Below are 19409 nucleotides of genomic sequence, written 5' to 3'. Positions count from 1 at the left end.
GTGTTGTGATCAGAATGGCCTCAGTTTAATCATCATTCACCTGCAGCTTGTTACATGTTATCCATGATTTCACATCAGAAATGCACCTCTCTACACCTTGGATGGTAGCATCAACTTCAGTTGGGTGGCTAGATTTGTATATTTGGGTGTCATAAGCTTACAACTGGAACACCACAACATAGATCAACTGGGCTGGAGTGTATTCCATTTGCAGACACAATTTGTGTCCTGTTCACCAAGTAGGACTTGAACCACAGTAAGGCTGTATCATGAATGCCAAATATATGCTGGAGACGGTGAAGTAATATTTCATGGTCTATTGTGTCAAATGCTGCAGACAAATCAAGGAGGGTGAGGACTGTAATATTTCCGCTATCCAACGCAGAGAGAATGTCATTAACTACGTTTAGAAGAGTAGCTTCAGTACTGTGGCAAGGGCGATTTGCAGATTGTACATTGCTAAAAATACAAGCTGGGAAAGAACAACCTTTTCTAACATTTTTGATATGAATAGAAGATTAGAAACTGGGCGGTAGTTCTTTAAATCGTTATGGTCTAGTGTTGGTTTCTTCAGAAGAGACTTTACAATGGCAGTTTTGAAAAATGATGGGAATTCCCCTGATGAGAGAGAGGTATTAATAACATCAGTTAGTGAAGACAATACTGGATCTAGGCACTCAAGCAGCAGTGATGTTGGAATTGGATCAAGTTCACATGACTTTGGTGCACTCTTCATCAGGATTGTACGGACGAAATCCATAGAGAACGGTTCAAATGCTGCTAATGGTTGCCGCTCAGATTCTGTATCCCAACTGTATGGTGACGACGAGACAATTGAAATTGTTATAGGCATTTCTCTCCATATTACATTACCCTACAAAGAATAGTGTCTTGAAAAACGTACTTCTGATAAAAGCAGACACGAGTCAATAAACTCTACGATGAAGGTAATAACGATAGGCTGATAAAGTCATGCCTCTCCTGCAGATGCAACTATTGACCAATGGCAATGATCCAACCTAGAATATGTCATCCAGAATCATGACGTATGAACTACAACTTAGAATGATTTTTCTTTAAAATAAATTGTTTTGATATGTGGTCTGATACTATATAAAGTGTATTCATTCAGTAACCTTCATTACCTTACTGCAATTAGCGTATTGGAAATACATTTAGGTAAAGAAGACTAATAATAGTTAGTGACCTATCCTCGTCATTGGCCTATATTTAAACGTGGGAAAACTTAACGAAGCGTGAATTATAGATTGCTGCGACCTATTTTTCAGCTGAACATATGTGACTCGTACAGAATCATACCTTCACTGGTTTCTTGAGTCTTCAAAGAACAACGCGTTGTAGATTTAGCTAAACACCCGATATTGTTTTAGTTCTTTTCCAGTCTTCTTTTGTTTGTTTGTTTTCTTAATAGTTCTTTCACCAATACTTTAACCACACGGTCTTGTCAGAAAAGTATATAATTGTGTAACGTCGTTTGATGTAATTTTATTTAAAGCTGTGTTATTAGGACAACAAGGAGTAGTGGCAGTAAAAGTCACTCTGCCATGAAAATGAGCAGCAGCAAATATACCACTGGCCTCAATGCTTTTACCAGTTGGTTTACTGACATAGAAACAAGCAACAATTTCACTGTCGAAGCCAACGCTTTGGTCACAGCAATAGCTCTGTATGTTCTTCGAATCGTCCAGTTCAGAATTTATTTAGGTTGGATAGGATAAATACGTATGCAAATATTTATATGGATTCCCCCCAACCAACTAAAACATCAAAATGATAGTTCACGTTATATTGCCATGTACGGGTAACCGTATGACGTAAAATAACATAGAATGACAAACGTCTTATTATTTCTGCTTTCGTTTTCTAAATTTGTTTTAATAGTGATACGTTGGCAACTGCTCTCTTTTCGAAGACTGTGTTTAGAGCGAAAATGATGAATTGAGATTTGCAAATAAATATTTATCTAGTTCTGTTCAGTTTGAAACGGTGAAGACATTATTAGGGTCCTGGTGTATGGGAAATACATTTAAGAGAGTTGTTCACGTAATAATAAATAAAAGATTTTCTTTTCTTTATTAAAAATCTGTTCTAAAAGAAGGAAAGGCAAGTTTCTCCGTAATTGCAGCCTTCATCGTTTCAAAACGAAGCAATTCTTCAGGATAAATTAAAAATTTTTGATGCATAAAAATATCAATTATAATTTTTACCCTTTTTCCTCAAGACCATTATTGCATCTGAAAAGTAATGGGTGAGCATGTGCTGAAAAGGGAAATTAACATTAAAGTGTTCCCTTATATATATAAGGGGGAATTTAACATTAAAAATATACCCCTGTATATATGAGCGGAATTTAACATCAAACTACGCCCGTAAATAGGCAAGGAGAATTTAACATTAAATCATAGGATTACCATTTGGAAAGGTTGTAGACTATTTAAAGGTGAATGATCCTTACAACCAAACCGTAGAGTGAACGTCAATTTTTGTAATGCTAAAATGTGTTACAAAATATCCAATATTAGGTCTGCATGGTACCATTGTGTCTCTTCATTTCGTTAGAAACGTTGTGTTTTCTTTTTGTTCCTAAAGATTTAATACACTCACCGAGCTGCTGCAGATTGTCTCCTTGATCAATATTGGTAGAAAGTGTGTAGCCAAGTAACCAATAACTGCGCTGTATGGAGCCAGTTTGGTTCATTACTTTGTTATAAATGTATATGTTTTTATTCTTTTATCCACCATGGTGTGATACACTGATTAATGCGCTACCCTGTCAAACAAGACCAGAATTTGGAGTAATGTACAGTTTTCGTATGCTTTCAGGTTACATTTCCTGACGCTTGTTTTTGCTGAAACTAAATAACCTGAAACATTGTTCTGCGACTTGAATAATAAGTCTAGAGAGTTAAACATTTTGGTTCTTCGCTTTGCTTATCATGTCAAGAATAGAACCTGCAAGCAAAATCAATGATCTTTAAATACAATAAAAGAAGTACCAGAGAGAGACAGAAAGAGTGAGAGAGAAACATGTTTGGCGCAGACATTTTTGCTTATGAAGTGCAACTCGCATAGAAGGGAAATAACATAGGAACTAAAGAGTGTACTAAACGTTCAATCAGCTTGTCAACGAAGGAGTTTTTGTTGTCAGGTTGTTTTACATTTAAGTTTTTTAAGTGTAAAAAGTTGCAAATATTGCACCCGTCATTTTTTTAAAAATATTTTTATATGACTAGAAGTACGTCAGAAAATATTGATTTGAATGGTGGTCCTACTCTATATTATCTGTAAGCGTCTTTGCAAACAAATCCTCGACTGGGGATCACTTTTATAACATGTTGCTGTTTGAATATGTTGTCGATAAAATAGTGAGGAAACTTGCCGGTCTCTTTGGTCGGACACTGTTATGTTGACTCGAAGAAACATAGATTCAGACAAGTAAATGACAAACACGCTAATATTTCTTCCTCTAGGAGAACGTACTTCAATTTGTCAGTATTCATTTCTACTGTCGTTCGAACATTTCTCGAAGTTAACTCGCAGTTTAGATTTTTAAAAAAAAGTAATACTAGGGTAAGTCATACTCTCCCTATGTCTCTTGCTCTCTCTCTCTCTCTCTCTCTCTCTCTCTCTCTCTCTCTCTTTATCTCTCTCTCTCTCTCTCTCTCGATTAATTTTGCGGTCACCATTTTATTTTCTCTTTACGTTCTTAAATTATATTTTTATCACGTACTTTATCTCGTATATAAGTAAAAAGGTAAAGAAAGCTAAATTGTTTGCTTTTATAATAAAAGCATTTTCAATAACACGCCCAGAGAATGTAGTAACATAAAAATGCACGAAAACCTTAACATAAGCATAATGATGGCCTTGTTTGACACTGTTGTAATGTCTCGCTGTTTTTACCCTTTGCTTTCTCGATAGATCAGTCAAGTTGCAGACAAAATGCATGCACCTTTTTCAGCAAAAGGATACTACATTCGGTAACGGTTCAGTCAGTGTCTTGAATTTAGGCCAACCAAAAACGAAACTAGTGTATTTATAACAAAGTGGAGAATCAAACGGGTCCAAACAGCATTGATATTTGATCTTTTTCGCACAATATCTGACAATGTTTGATATTAGATCTTTGCAGCACAGTGTCTGACAATGTTTGATATTAGATCTCTGCAGCACAGTATCTGACAATGTTTATCGAAGAGACAATAGACAGCATTTCAGTAAGTGAATTAAATCTAGGTCGACACAAGTGAAAAAATAGACTTGTAACAAGGTTAATTAAGCATCGAAATTCCATATTTTCTAACACACAAAAAAAGAACTTGCCTTTCACTGCAGGGATGGATAATATAAAACGTACGTTAGATGGTAAAAGCCGGTGATTGCCATTCGACGTATATTTTGTTCTTCTCTCCATCATGTGCAATGTCTATAGTGGATTATAGTGCTTATCAATGTTTCATTTCGAATTTGTTACTGGTGCATGATAGCTAGAAGCGCCTTAACTTACCAGTCGCACGCAGCAGGTATAATTCTAGCAGTAATTTAAAACATATTCCAAGAATACACAATAACATTCCTTGTCTTTACTTTCTCAAAGATAACTTTTATCATGTAGCAGTATTTACCAGTTGTCTGGGGATTTGTTGTGTCATTCACAGCAGTGGGCAAATGTTCCAAGAAGCTCATTGGCATTCTAGGCTAAATGTTATTTGTTCTGATATGACTGCATATAATACGATATTTCATTTGTAAAAGCATTAGCTGAAGCAGCGTTTCTCTATCATTTTTCATCATGAATTTATATCGTAATTCATGATCTCGTATTCGTTAGAATCTGAGTAACCCGATGTAATCTCTGATAAGGAGGAAATGATACAAACATGCATACATACATACATACATGCATACATACATACATACCTGACCGCTCAGGTGGCCTAGTGGATAGAGCGTCCGCCTTGGATGCGTGAGATCGTGGGTTCGAAACCCAGTAGAGTCATACCAAAGATATAAAATTGGTACTAGCAGCTGCCCCACTAGGTGCTCAGCATTAAAAGGCTGGTGTTAGCACTGGTTGGCCTGGTGTCAATATAGTGTGACTGCGTGGGACATATTGCTACACGTTTGCGATCGATGCCCCATTGATAGACATCACTATAACTTGACACACTGCAGACATTGTAGAGATATAAATGAAAAATTGTTAAAGCAACGTTAAAATTCCAAATCACACACGCACGCACGCGCGCATCTTGTACATGCTTATAAACGACCAGTACTATATCAAGCAAGGTCAAACAAGTTTTCCTATATCTAAAGATAGTTCATTTTTGTCATGCATTGTTAGAAATTCTACTTTATAAATAAGTTAGCTGAAGCCGCATTTCTCTTTTAGTTTGTAATACTGTTCCAAGTTGTGTTTGATGACCACTTATGTAAGTTTATAACCTTATTCCATGGTTTGTTACGGATCACGTATTTAGGTTTGTAATGTTATTCCATACTGTTTCATAATCACGTATTTAATTTACAATGTTATTCCAGACTGTTTTTCAGGATCACATATTTAAGTTTGTAATGTTATTCTATACCATGTTTCATGATTATGTACTTTAGTTTCTAATTTATTCCATGTACCATTTCAGAATCATTTGTTTTAGTATATAATGGTATTCCATGTTGCTTATCAAAATCACGTATATTTGTCATTTTGTTATCCCATGCAGTGTTTCAGGTTCACGTATTTTACTTTGTAATGCTATCCCAGGTCAAACAGCATGGCACACACACACACACACACACACACACACACACACATACATACATACATACATACATACACATAAATATGCATACATACATACATGAATGCATGCATACATACATACATACATACATAGAAATATGCATACATACATACATACACACATACATACATACATACATGCATACATACATGCATACAAATATGCATACAAACAACCTACCTCCCTACCTACCTACCTACCTACCTGCATACATACATACATACATACATACATACACCTACCTACCTACCTAACAACCTACCTACCTACCTACATGCATGCATGCATACATACATACATACATACATACATACACCTACCTACCTACCTACCAACCTACCTACCTACCTACATGCATGCATGCATACATACATACATACATGCATGCATGCATACATACATACATACATACATACATACATACATACATACATACATGCATGCATGCATGCATGCATGCATACATACATACATACATACATACATACACCTACCTACCTACCTACCAGGGGCCCCGAGTGGCCGAGTGGTCTAAAGCGCTCTTCGTTACGGATCACTGCCATTTCACCTCTGTCTGCGGCGGTTCGAGTCTAAGATTCAGCCAATGTGGGCATGTGAGAAAGCCTGCCAGTAGCTTCTCGTGGGTCGGTGGTTCTTTCCGGGGTTTTCCGGGTTCTTCCTCCACCATTAATACTGGCCGCCATGTATAGTCTATCGTGCTGAAAAATGGCGTTAAACCCCACAACAACCTACCTACCTACCAACCTACCTACCTACCTACATGCATGCATGCATACATACATACATACATACATACATACATACATACATACATACATACATATATACATACATACATACATCTTCTCAGTCTTCGTATTCAGGCTTTTAATGTCAATCTGTATTCCGTTTTTTATGTTATGAGAAATCTCTGCATAACAGACAGCATGGCGGCTTTCAAATCGTCTGCCACTCAATGAATCTTTCAAAATGAGATTCCGTCAAAAATCACGTGGAGCTAAATCCGGGCTGTCTGTAGGAAGTGGCTAAGTTTGGATGATGTGACTCTTCAGGATATATGTCATAACGTGGATGTTTGAGCCAATGCGATGTCATGGAGCCGATAAACCTGGTTAACAGTGTCTGGTGGTTTTCCATAACGTTTGGCAAAATTTTCGAGACATAATAATATACAGTGTATTCGGTACACTAATAGAGTCAAACACAGGTACTTGAACATCCGGGCATATTTGAACGAAATATAATACGTACATAACTGTTTCTCGTGACAGCCCACCAACAAGAGGTTTGTAGTGTCCGCACGATTCTCAGATCAAAACTTGAATGAGCTGGGGTCAAAATAGTAAGATAAAAAGGAAATCCATGTTTTTGTTTTTCAAATGTCGCAGTCTTATTGAAACGTATCTGCTAAGATTTTGCATATTAGGAAGGTAGCCTGTTTGGAGGTTGCAACCCAAGTCTTTTTGCTGGACCTATCCTGTACAGACATTTCAGAACTTACAGAAATAACATGGCCGCTCATACTTGTGTGAATCATCATCTCGTTTAGGGCTGTAATTGCGATAAATCAAACATTTACTGTAGCATTTTTAAATTTGATATAGTGCATGAAAAACACATCGGAAAAGTTGGAGAAATTAATCAAATTTCATTTTGTGAGGGTCGTCCTGATGACTTGCTACCACCACCCCAATATAATTTATAGGACAAAAGGTATTCTTGTTTATGACATCTGAAATAAATTCTGAATAAAAAATTAAATGGAACAAAATGAATAATGAAATAATGAATTGAAATAATGGTTGACTGAATATTGAACGTACACATTACAGAAGCAAGTGTAAAAGTATCCGTCTAAACAAGTTTATGTCAACGATTAGGGTGCCAAGACATACTCGATTAGCAAGCATGTCAACAAAAGACCAACGGATAAAAATAGCGTATGTCCGTGATATGAATCGTGTTCAAAGTTGATAAGGAAAACTTAATAACGACAAACGCATACACGATGGTTTCAGAAAAATCTTTGAGAGTAAAAATGTTTACAGATTTTCATTTTATTCAGGAAAATAATTTTACACCAGAAATGTTTAGTATTTGCAACAAAAAGAAACATTTTAGCATCTCAGAGAAAAAAGAATCATCTGTCGTGGAAAGGTTATCATAGTTTTGACAACTAAAAAGCGGCGAAAAGGAAGACTGAGAATAGGTAGACGTTTGTCTAACTTATGATATACATTGCCTCGGTTAAAATGAGCACCCCCCAAAAAGAAAGAAGAATTAAAAAAATCACAGAATTTCTTTATTAATTATTTTAACTAGTAAAGAGCAGCGGTTTCGCCCGCAGATTGTTTAAGAAAAACATTGTTACTTTTGTTTTCCATGCAGCACCGAAACTTTGCCTTTATATTTTCATGCAACATGTTCGTGAAGAAATTATTTTTTGTATTCAAATCCATTGTCAACCATGGATTGTTAAAAAATTGCAAAATTATTATTCCAGATGCATTTGGTGTTAGCTTGATTGAATACCTGACAGAACATTGGCATTTATAAAGGACATATGTTGATAATATGCAAGCAAAGGGAGATTCTAACTTGTATTGTTCAATGTCTGGGCTTCAGTTGCTAATAAATAACGTGGGTAAAGCAGATTTTGCATGCTTAGATGAATCACGTAGATTTTACCTGTAAGCATGTCATTTGAAAAATACAATATGTATCAAGACATTTACCTGTAGGCAAGTGTCAGTGGAAAAATAAAATTAGTATTAACACATTTACATATAGGCAAGTGTCAGTTGAAAACTACAGTTAGTGTTAACACAGTTACCTGTAGGCAAGTGTCAGCTGAAAAATACATTTAGTATTAACAAATTTAATTGTAGACAATTATTATCAATACTTTTACATTTAGGCAAGTTTACGTTGAAAAATACAATTATTATCAAAACATTTACCTGTAGGCAAGTGTCAGTTGAAAAATACAATTAGTATCAACTCATTGTACTGTAGGCAAGTGTCAGTTGAAAGATACAATTGGGATCGAAACAATTTAGCACGAAATATTACATTTGGCTTCACCGATTTATAAAACAATGCTGTTTTAAAATGTATTATGGTTTACAGCTGATGAAACTTCGATATTTTAAGAAGTCATAAAACTAATTATTCGAATTTGTTTTAACCAGTTCACAATTTTCAAAATAACAGCTCGTGGATCAATATCAAATAAAACTGCAACCCAACACATATTTAACAAAGTCATGTCTTTACCAATTGGATAATATTGTAGCTTCCCTGAAGGATAATGGGCACAAATTTAACAAAAGATTACTGTCGTATTGTGAAATGTGTGTTGGGTATAATTATTAAAATCTTGTCTGAGAAAACGTGAAGTGAATGTGTTATAATGCAACTGTATCACCTAAACCTTTTAACAAATTCAATTAAGTTAAATGGACGAATTAAATCTCAAAACAATCCATCACTGTCTCCTCCACAGCATGATGCGTTCCACTCAAGACCATGCCAGCTGACAATAGTCTTAATTTCATTTTGCAACAAATTAACGAGAGAAGAAAATATTGATACATAGATCGAGAACTGTAGATGTGTTAAAAATATAAAGTAGCTTACACAGTTTTGAATTCGGTTGAAGTTAGCATACCAGGAACTTCAAGTTACATAGGTATAACAAAATTCGGGATCATATATTGTAAGAACAGTTTCCGGTGTAGTTGTTACGTTGGAGTTTTAAAGAGCTAGGTGCAACATTGATACGGTTTGTTGGTAAAGCTTTCAAGGAAACGTTGATTGCGAACAAAGTTTTAAAACATGATAAAATAGTAACGTACGTAGTCAGTAAGTAAAATAGTCCTGATGACGTGAAAACCAAAGCAACTTCCGTGCGTTATGTGTTTATTTGCTGTGATCATCATCAAACATAATAATTAAACTTAAAAACGAATTGCAATCAGAAACAAATTAAACAGCCCTTAAGGCCTAGATATAGGAACCTCAGAGTAGCTAAATATAGTGAAAACGAAAGAAAACACGTGTTTTGGAGGAAGGAAATAAAGTGAATGAAATGTTAGAGAAACGTACTGAAAAGTACATAATCGTTACAACAAAATATACATAAACCCGTCACGCTAGATGGGTTCTTTCGAAAGTACACTACTCAATGAACGAGAATAAAATGTTGAATAGAAAACTTTAATGCCTGTTGTCTTTGCTATTAGTACATCTCTTGGCAACTTAAGTGTTACCATTAGGAATATTTTGCCGAAGCAAAACTTTTTCGTCTGATTAATAGGATTTCATCCATAAAGCAGATTGTAAAACTACATTACACCCACCGAGTTTTCGAGGAAATACATATATTTTACCAATGCCATTATTGACAGAAATGGCAAATTATTCACTTCGCTACATAAAATATTGTTTTCTGCTTTTACATTGGAACTTAATGCAGTAAAAGCCAATATATTCTATTAAATAAACGATTAGAGTGGAAAATGCCTATCTAAACTATTGATGTTTTTGTACAATATGTACGAAGCTTGTATGTCGAGTGTCCGAACAAAACCAAAATTTAGAATAACTGCGAGTATCAATTATATAGTGTTTACTATAAAGTACGTTTCAAAATTTTTAACACCATACACCAATTAACTCAAAATTAATAATATTAATCACGTAAGAATGTGATATTTTTCTACCCTTATCCACTTATCCTCATCAAATCAACGGAACAATAATACATTTCACTGGTAATGGACTGGTCTCATCTCAAGTACACTGTTTTGATTTGTTAGAAGGTTTCCGCGATATTCAAGGAAAATGGCCGTAGTGAGCAAGACAAAAGCGTCCATCTCACAGATTAGATATAATCATAACGAATATTAGCATAACGGATAAAAAGGGACAGTGCTTTAATTTTCAGTGAATGTCTCTTATATACAATTTGCACGGAACGATGAAAAGAAATAAAAAACAAAACTCGGTGTGAGCTTTTAGTGGCTTGATCTACCAGTACACACTGAATCACAAGCAGAGGAGAAACGGTTCAAAATTGTATTAAAAAAATAAACATTAACGTTAACAGTGTCACACATTCACGTTATCCTGCTAAAGAAAACGATACAACTACGAATCAGTTTCTGTATGTATTCGAGAATGAATGAATATATATATATATATATATATATATATATATATATATATATATATATATATATATATATATATATATATATATATATATATATATATATATATATATATATATATATATATATATATATATATATATATATTAGGCTTTGGATTATAATACTTTGAATGATATGAAATCATGAAGAGAAATTATTTAAAAAATCTGAGAATATTGGACAGTGGTACGAAATGAGGTAAAGTAATTTCAGAATTAAAATGAATTTTAATGCACAGGCAATGTGTTTAGTGTTGTACATGCGCTATGAACTGTAAAAGAGGGATTAAAAGTACAAGAAGTATAAGTTTATTTCCTTATTATTCAACATTTTTTAAAATTATCATAAGAAAGAGTAAAACTGTCCAGTCGATGCTTTGGAAACTGAAATGAAGTAAACAATAAATCCCTGGGGGACAATATCACACAAGAAATACAGTTGGAACAGACGCACAAAGATGTGAATAATAAAATTGAACAAAATAGTTGAGTTGAGAGATTTAGATGAAAATGTAATTAATGACGTGCCTACAAAGATACCAGCTAATATTCGTACGATGAACGTGTTGCGGAGGATAAAATAGAACATCTCAAGGATAGAAAATGTTTAAAGCAATTATGATATATGATTAAACATTAATGGTTTTAGTCATGAGATAATAAGATACGAGGTATTACATTTACCAAATTGCTTGCTGAAGTTGTACAATCAAAACCAGTTACACGAAAATGTATTGAATGAGATGCGAGTACTAATAATTATAATTTACAAAGTAATATAAATGAAAGAGATTAGAGAATAAACGCATGGAAAAAGATAGAACCAACTTGAAACAAGACTTTACAAAGGCAACGTTATCAAAACAAACTGAAATAGATAAAAAGACTTTTACATTAGGCATACGAATGCACACATTAAAAACAGAAATAAATAAAAGCAGAGACATGCATAAACTAAACCACATTTATACAATGACTCGAAATAGTAAATCGAATCGACAATCGATAACAAGAAGGATTTTGAGGAGAAAAACAAAACGGATGCTAGATTTATTATGACGAACGATTTCCGCATTATGCCAAGTCAAATATACGTTAAAGAAGCACGGACGAATATTCACATTAAACTTTGGTTTGCTTGGGCATTTCTAAGTCCACAACGGGGCCATGATAATCATGGATGCCCCGATTTCCTGAATGCACGTCGTATGAAGAATATATACTTCGGAGCAATATGCCGTTATAATGAGATGTCAGGCTAATACACGATTGTTGTTAACTCGACTATTGATGAGATGTCAGGCTAATACACGATTGTTCTTAACTCGACTATTGATGAGATGTCAGGCTAATACACGATTGTTGTTAACTCGACTATTGATGAGATGTCAGGCTAATACACGATTGTTGTTAACTCGACTATTGATGAGATGTCAGGCTAATACACGATTGTTGTTAACTCGACTATTGATGAGATGTCAGGCTAATACACGATTGTTGTTAACTCGACTATTGATGAGATGTCAGGCTAATACACGATTGTTGTTAACTCGACTGTTGATGAGATGTCAGGCTAATACACGATTGTTGTTAACTCGACTATTGATGACGCAAGAGTTTTGTTTCATTTCTTCTTTTTCTTCTTATTTGTTTTGCAGTTAATTAGAGTTAAACATCCAAGGTGTTGCTTATTTATCAGCCATAAAAAATAACCTGAAGCTCATCTGAGAACGTAAAAGTTTCAGATAAACCTATCTAGAAGAGAACAAATATTTTACTAACTCGATTGAAATAATAAAGGAGGCATCTGCTCAGAATGCCAACGATACAAAACTGTTAGCAGTATCCGCGTTTCTTACCCTCGCTTGGCACCGATGTTATCGCAATCGTTATGACTTGATTTGAAAAAGGGAATATTTTAGATAAATAATGAAATAGCTTGAGCTTGCGTAATTTTTGGAAGTGCAATATTAATGGGCTAACAATTTCAAGACGGGGTTATCTGTTCAATTTATATCATGCTTTTGAAGCTGATAAAGAATTAATAAAGCATCACATCATATATTGGAAGAATTACATAGAACGCTCCAGGTAACAATAAAAAGTCACAAGACAATTTACGTCGAGAAAGAAATATTAACAAAGAAAGATTAGGTGACTCAGACTTTAACAAGTGGGATGGTTATAAATCTACACATAGTGTTGCAGGAATCTATGCAAGTATGCACCAGTACAATAAGGCACAAGTTATGAAACTACGACTGGTACTAGTTTACGAATTTCTCCAAGTAATTAAGAAAAATAAGTACATATCAATGGTATATGTGCTGTATGTATGTGGTTACTGTTTCCGCGTTTGTTTGTTTGCTTTTAGTTGGGGTTGGGTTATGGATTAGGCATTTGGTATAATTCTGGTAAAAGATATCATATCCTTACTGATGATCCTTTCAAGGTCAATTACTACGATAAATTCAGAATATACGAAAATTCCCTGTTACTGAATCCACTTGGAATAAATAGGATGCAACAACAGTGTGTGTGTGTGTGTGTGTGTGTGTGTGTGTGGTTTGGAATTTCAACATAGCTTATTTTTCAGTCATATTGCTATGATGCATGTGGTGTGACAGCTTACAGTAATGTTTAGTACCTTGAATCATGCCGCAGACATGTAGCATGATGTCCCACCCCAGTCACATTATCCTGACACCAGGCCGACCAGTGCTAACACTAACCTCTTAATGCTGAGCACCAAGCGAGGCAGCTGTTAGTGCCATTTGTACAAGTCTTTGGTATGACTCGGCCGGGGATCGAACCCACGACATCCCGCATCCGAGGCGGACTCTCTAATCACTAGCTAACCAGAGCGGTCTCGATTCATTGAGAACTTAAGAACGGATGCAGGTAATGTACATTTTCCAGTTTGCAGTCTCTGGAAGCAGGTTTAGAATACCAATGGACATTCAGATATTATCGTATCATTTGTACATTGTTTATTTGCGCTATTCCAAAGAATTTAAGTTTGGACATAAAGATTACAAAAGCGTCTAGCGGTATAGGAAGGCTACACGGGCAATGATGTCTAAACGCGTTCTTCTATTAAGATAGGATCATCTCCTAATCAATGGCACAATATATTAAAGGTTCGTACTGAACTGTAGCTGTTTTCGTTTTTTATTTCATTACTACGGAGAGGTTTATCAATAAAACAGCCAATACAATTTCACTTGATTCTGCCAGAATAATTTTAAAAGGATGGTGTAATACTATGGAAAGTATGCACATTAAAAAATCAGGGAAAGTTTTACAACACATATAACGTGTAGTTAAAGACTCTCTTGACAAAGTTGTCTTACAAAATATCTCTTCCATCTCTGAATAATCACTGTTTGAAATCAAATTCATTGCATTGCAATCTAACACATATCTTTCCTCACTCTTTCATAATGTTGTTTTAGGTGAAATTGATTGATTGGATGATTAATTGGATAATCGATCGATTGATTGGTTGATTGATTGATTGATTGATTGATCGATTGATTGATTGATTGATTGATTGATTGATTGTCGTCTAATGGCCCACCAACACTGTAAGGCTATTTAGCGCCATAGAAAAGTTTGTATGGAAGATTTTTTACAGCTGATAAAAGGTTAATTATCGACGAACGATATTAAAATCAAACAATTAAAAGCAAAACGATAAAATGGTGAAGGTAATATATGAGGCTTTCCGATTAACGGGGAATGTAAACGGCGCATGTCTATAAATAATTAAAATAAAAAGGTATTTATGGACGAACGACTAGCACATAAACATACTCAGTGATAGTATTACAGTTTTATTTTTAATTAGATGTTTACTTCCTTCGGGAAATTCAAGATGACGAACATTGTAGTAACGATAGCTTGAAGGTTGGAGATCGAAACAATCTATCATGACGTTCTTCATAGTGAAGGATTCATTGCAAGAAATGCACTCAGATGGGTCGTTGCATTTCAAGATGTAGGAGAGGGATATATGACTAGGACCAAGTTTACTTCTTACAATGACTACCTCGTCTGGATCAGTACGAAGGAGCCAGTCGCCTAGGGTTGTTATTTGATCGCATGGAGTTTATTATTTACTGCATCATTCCGTAATTCTTGAAACCAACGTTTTATTAGGAAATAATTGTAGGCGTCCGGGTCAGCCACATAACACATATATATATATATATCATGAGACCTTACATTCTTTTCCGTTGGATAGTGTTTAGAAATTCGTTGATATAGTATTATTTACGGAGTCGACCAAGTTCGTTTTCAAGTTGTCCATTAGTGCCGCGGGTCACGAAAATGTGGGCATTGAAATTTAGAATCGCGATGATCAGCAGTATTGGAATGACGGCAATTATCCATGTCAAAGGTTTGCCTTGGATACGAATAATATATTTGATGCTATCGATGTTTGGCTGCACTCATCCTGGTTGTGAACAGGGAGCCCGTACCCTTTAACTCGGTGAATTACTCATGTCGCGATTCATGCGCGAAGAGGTTGGCGCTGCTTACTTGTTGGCTAATATAGGAGTAATAATTTGAATATTTATGCTAGAATGTCCCCCAATTCTTTGCGGAGCTTATTAATAAGCGCCTAAATACTATTCACATTCACTGGAGATATCAACTTCTATATATATATATATATATATATATATATATATATATATATATATATATATATATATATATATATATATATATATATATATATGCATTTCATCATAGATATACAAAAGAATCAGGAACAAAAGAGCCCTCGAAGCTCAGAGGAAAGCACAGAGTAAATAGATCTTCGTATGACACAGGATTGATATATCTATTTGTCTCATCTCCTCCAGGCCTGGCCCTAGGATGTGCGGGGCCCAAGGCAGCAAGCGATGATTTGGTTTGCTTTATTTCTTTTCCCTCATAATATATTGACTGCTGCTGAAAAATACTCATTCCAGTATTTTGTCCGAGATTATGCAAACATACGTTTCTTCAAAGAATTAATTGTCCATCTAGAAGGCATCAGATGGGTCCTCACACTGTTACACGTGCCCACTGATCACGTGACATTGCATGTACAAAAAACTATGCTTTTTGGTTTCGATCGATAGCTGTAAACCATCATGTGGGGAGTCTTCATGATAGAACCTTTCTATCACTGTCCTAAAGTAAAGCATTTAGACTAGCTGCGTAATGGCTGTAATGTAAGCAGCCGATTTATAAAAAACACACTTTTTAAGCGCAATTAAGGAACCAGTCACAGCGGGAATCCAAAAAAGGTTTGAGCAACATTATTTCAAGCTAAAAATAACTAGTTTTACAGAAGACCAATACAGAATTCAGATCTGTTTCGTATTTGATTTTTCGATCACATTTTGAGATTACTGCAGATGGGTAAAATTTAGGGCGTTAGATTTAGTGTAGCATTGTTTCCGCATGCAGTGCTCGAGGGTAAACCTCTCTTTGAAAATCATATGACGTAGGGGTCATTTTTATTAGAAGAATAATCAGCAAGCACTCAATTTAGCAAACATTGCGAATCTTTTTGTACGTAAAGAGCTATTCAGAAGGAAGGTTTAGAGTGGGTCGGGTGTGGTGCTGACCAATATATTTACCAATTTTGTCCGACGCTCCTCCAGACTTCCTGAAATAATGTTATCTTATTGAGTCAGTTCGCATCCTTTACGGGTAAATGGCTGTTTACTTCAACACGTCAAAACTTTCTAATGTAGGTATTGACTGATTACCATGTATTTGACATTAACTCAGTATATAGATCTCATAGGAAAACTTTAGTCTACATACGATAGTCGAATTTAAGAAATGTAAAGACGTTTCAAAAAATAATTTCCACTGCTTTGTTATCTTAGATGTTTCCTTTTATAAATCAGAACATTAATATCCTCACGGTTTCCGTACATGAATATCATCATTGTTATCCTTGCAGTTTCAGTATATCAATAACAACAGAAGTATATTCACAAATCCATTAATATTACCAGCAAACAATAAATGTATAGTTTAGCATTGAATTCTTGTTGTTCATTAAAATCATGGTCTGCCTGTTACTTGCAGAAACCTGTTTAAACATTGGTCAAATCCAAATGAAATCACAATAAATGTAAGACGATGTGTACAATGTCCTCGTGCAAATTGCTAATAAGCAATTTCTCCTAGAAAAAGCGATTTCAAAATTCGGTTTCGTACTGAAGACAGTTGTTATTAGACCAGAATCGGGTATAGTTTACCGTTCGGTGTTGAAATATAATAGTTTCCGTTGCGTTCCTCACTAAAATGTGATGAATAATACGTCAATAAATTTTCAAGGCGTCTTCTACTTTTACAAAATCGGCTTCGCAAATTACCTAGACAGGGCAATTTTATACCTCTTAAAGATATAAACAATCAAAAGATATTCTAGTAAACCATATTTAGAATAAGGATTCAAGTGTAGTTTTACAGTTCAGACCATAACTGGCAGGTCTTTACATAGGATTTAGGTTTATTTGGTAGTTTAGACCCAGACTGGCAGGGCTTTACTTAGGATTTAGGTTTATTTGGTAGTTTAGACCCAGACTGGCAGGTCTTTACTTAGGATTTAGGTTTGTTTGGTAGTTTAGACCCAGACTGGCAGGTCTTTACTTAGGATTTAGGTTTATTTGGTAGTTTAGACCCAGACTGGCAGGTCTTTACTTAGGATTTAGGTTTATTTGGTAGTTTAGACCCAGACTGGCAGGTCTTTACTTAGTATTAGGTTTATTTGGTAGCTTAGACACAGACTAGTAGGTCTTCCTTTTTAGTCGTTCTCTGACTGAGATGATCTCACAAAGAAGTTTCAGCTACGACAGGTACCGAATCCAAAACTTAGTGCAACAAAGCCTGCTCAGTTAATAACCAGTTTTGGAACTGTAACATAATTTGATGGGTAATATATACAAGAATTAAAATGTACGAATAAAGGGTAGAGAAGTACATTGATGTGTATTATATGTAATATAAGATGGTAAGTTTGTTTTATTCGTAATTGATTTTGAGGTGTGTTTTGAGATAATCGATGAAAAGTAAACGGCCTCAAATGTTCATTAATGTAAAGAAAAGTAAGGACTGAGAGTGCGTTCAATTTATGTTTTCCTACTTAATGAATTCTTATGACAGACTGAACACAATATTAGGTTTTTGACACCAGCAAGATATGAACCACGTCTTCATGGATTTCAAGAAGGTATTTGACAGGGTAGGGCGTGCAGCCTTGTGGAACGACAATGAGGCTGTACAACTTCAATGCCAGCCTCATCACAGTAATAGAGCACCTCATTGACAAGACCACCAGTGCAGTATACTTCAACGGCAGCATAGGGGACTGGTCCAGAACGTCAGTCGGATTCGGACATTGCTGTCTGCGCTCTCCCACACTATTCAACATCTTTCTGGAGCGATTCATGGCAGACGCGCTTTAAAAGCATGAAGGGAGAACAATCACCAACTTAGGTTTTGCCAACGACATTGATTGACTAGAAGGAAATGAGCGAGAATTAGCTAGCTTAGTAGAGAGCCTCGACAAAATCTATGCAGCCTACGGCATGGAAGTCAGTGCAGAGAAGACCAAAATAATGATCAACAACACCAAGGACATCAACACTGACATCAGAGTCCACGGTACGAAGCTAGAAACAGTACACATCTTCTAGTATTAGGGGGCAACTGTAGCAAATGAAGGATTGAAGCCTAAAGTACTCTCCAGGATTGCACAGACAACATATCAGCGCTGACAAAACGCAAACCCATCTGGAACGATAAGAACATCGGCCTCAGTTCAAAGATCAGACTGATGCATTCACTGGTGATCTCCATATTTCTCTACGCCTGCGAATCATAGACCATTACAGCTGACATAGAGAAAAGGATACAGGCCACATAGATGAGTCGTGTCCGAAAGATCCTCGGCGTCACATTCAAAGATCGTGTCACCAATGAAGAAATACGGCAGAGAATAGGACAAGTTATTGGGCCTCACGATGACATCCTGATCATAGAGAAAAAAACGTAAACTGCATTGGTATGGGCATGTCTCTCGATCATCAGGACTTGCCAAGACAATACAGCAAGGCACTGTACCAGGAAGAACAAAGAAAGGCAGACAAAGAAAGAGGTGGGAAGATAACATTCGAGAGTGGACAGGCTTGACATTGAGCGATTCACTGAGAAAGACGGAAAATCGAGAGGAATGGAGGAAGCTGGTTGTTCGGTCTTGAGCGGTGCCCCATCGGTCTACCTGACTACGGGACTGATGATGACGATGATGCCTTAAGGACAATCCCACG

At 35.6% G+C, this 19409-nt stretch overlaps 1 protein-coding gene across 1 annotated transcript in view; it reads right to left on the bottom strand.

The window, feature by feature from the left end:
• LOC149774445 (uncharacterized) overlaps positions 1-19409 on the bottom strand; it is a 200648-nt gene that overhangs the window by 21297 nt on the left and 159942 nt on the right. The gene's annotated exons all lie outside the window — the stretch shown is intronic.

This window comes from Sinohyriopsis cumingii, unplaced genomic scaffold, assembly GCF_028554795.1.
Source record: "Sinohyriopsis cumingii isolate HCF-2022 unplaced genomic scaffold, ASM2855479v2 utg000229l, whole genome shotgun sequence".
In the NCBI taxonomy this organism is placed as follows: Eukaryota; Metazoa; Mollusca; class Bivalvia; order Unionida; family Unionidae; genus Sinohyriopsis; species Sinohyriopsis cumingii.
Note: the sequence above shows the minus strand (reverse complement) of the source record. Positions and strands in the feature narration are given on the sequence as shown.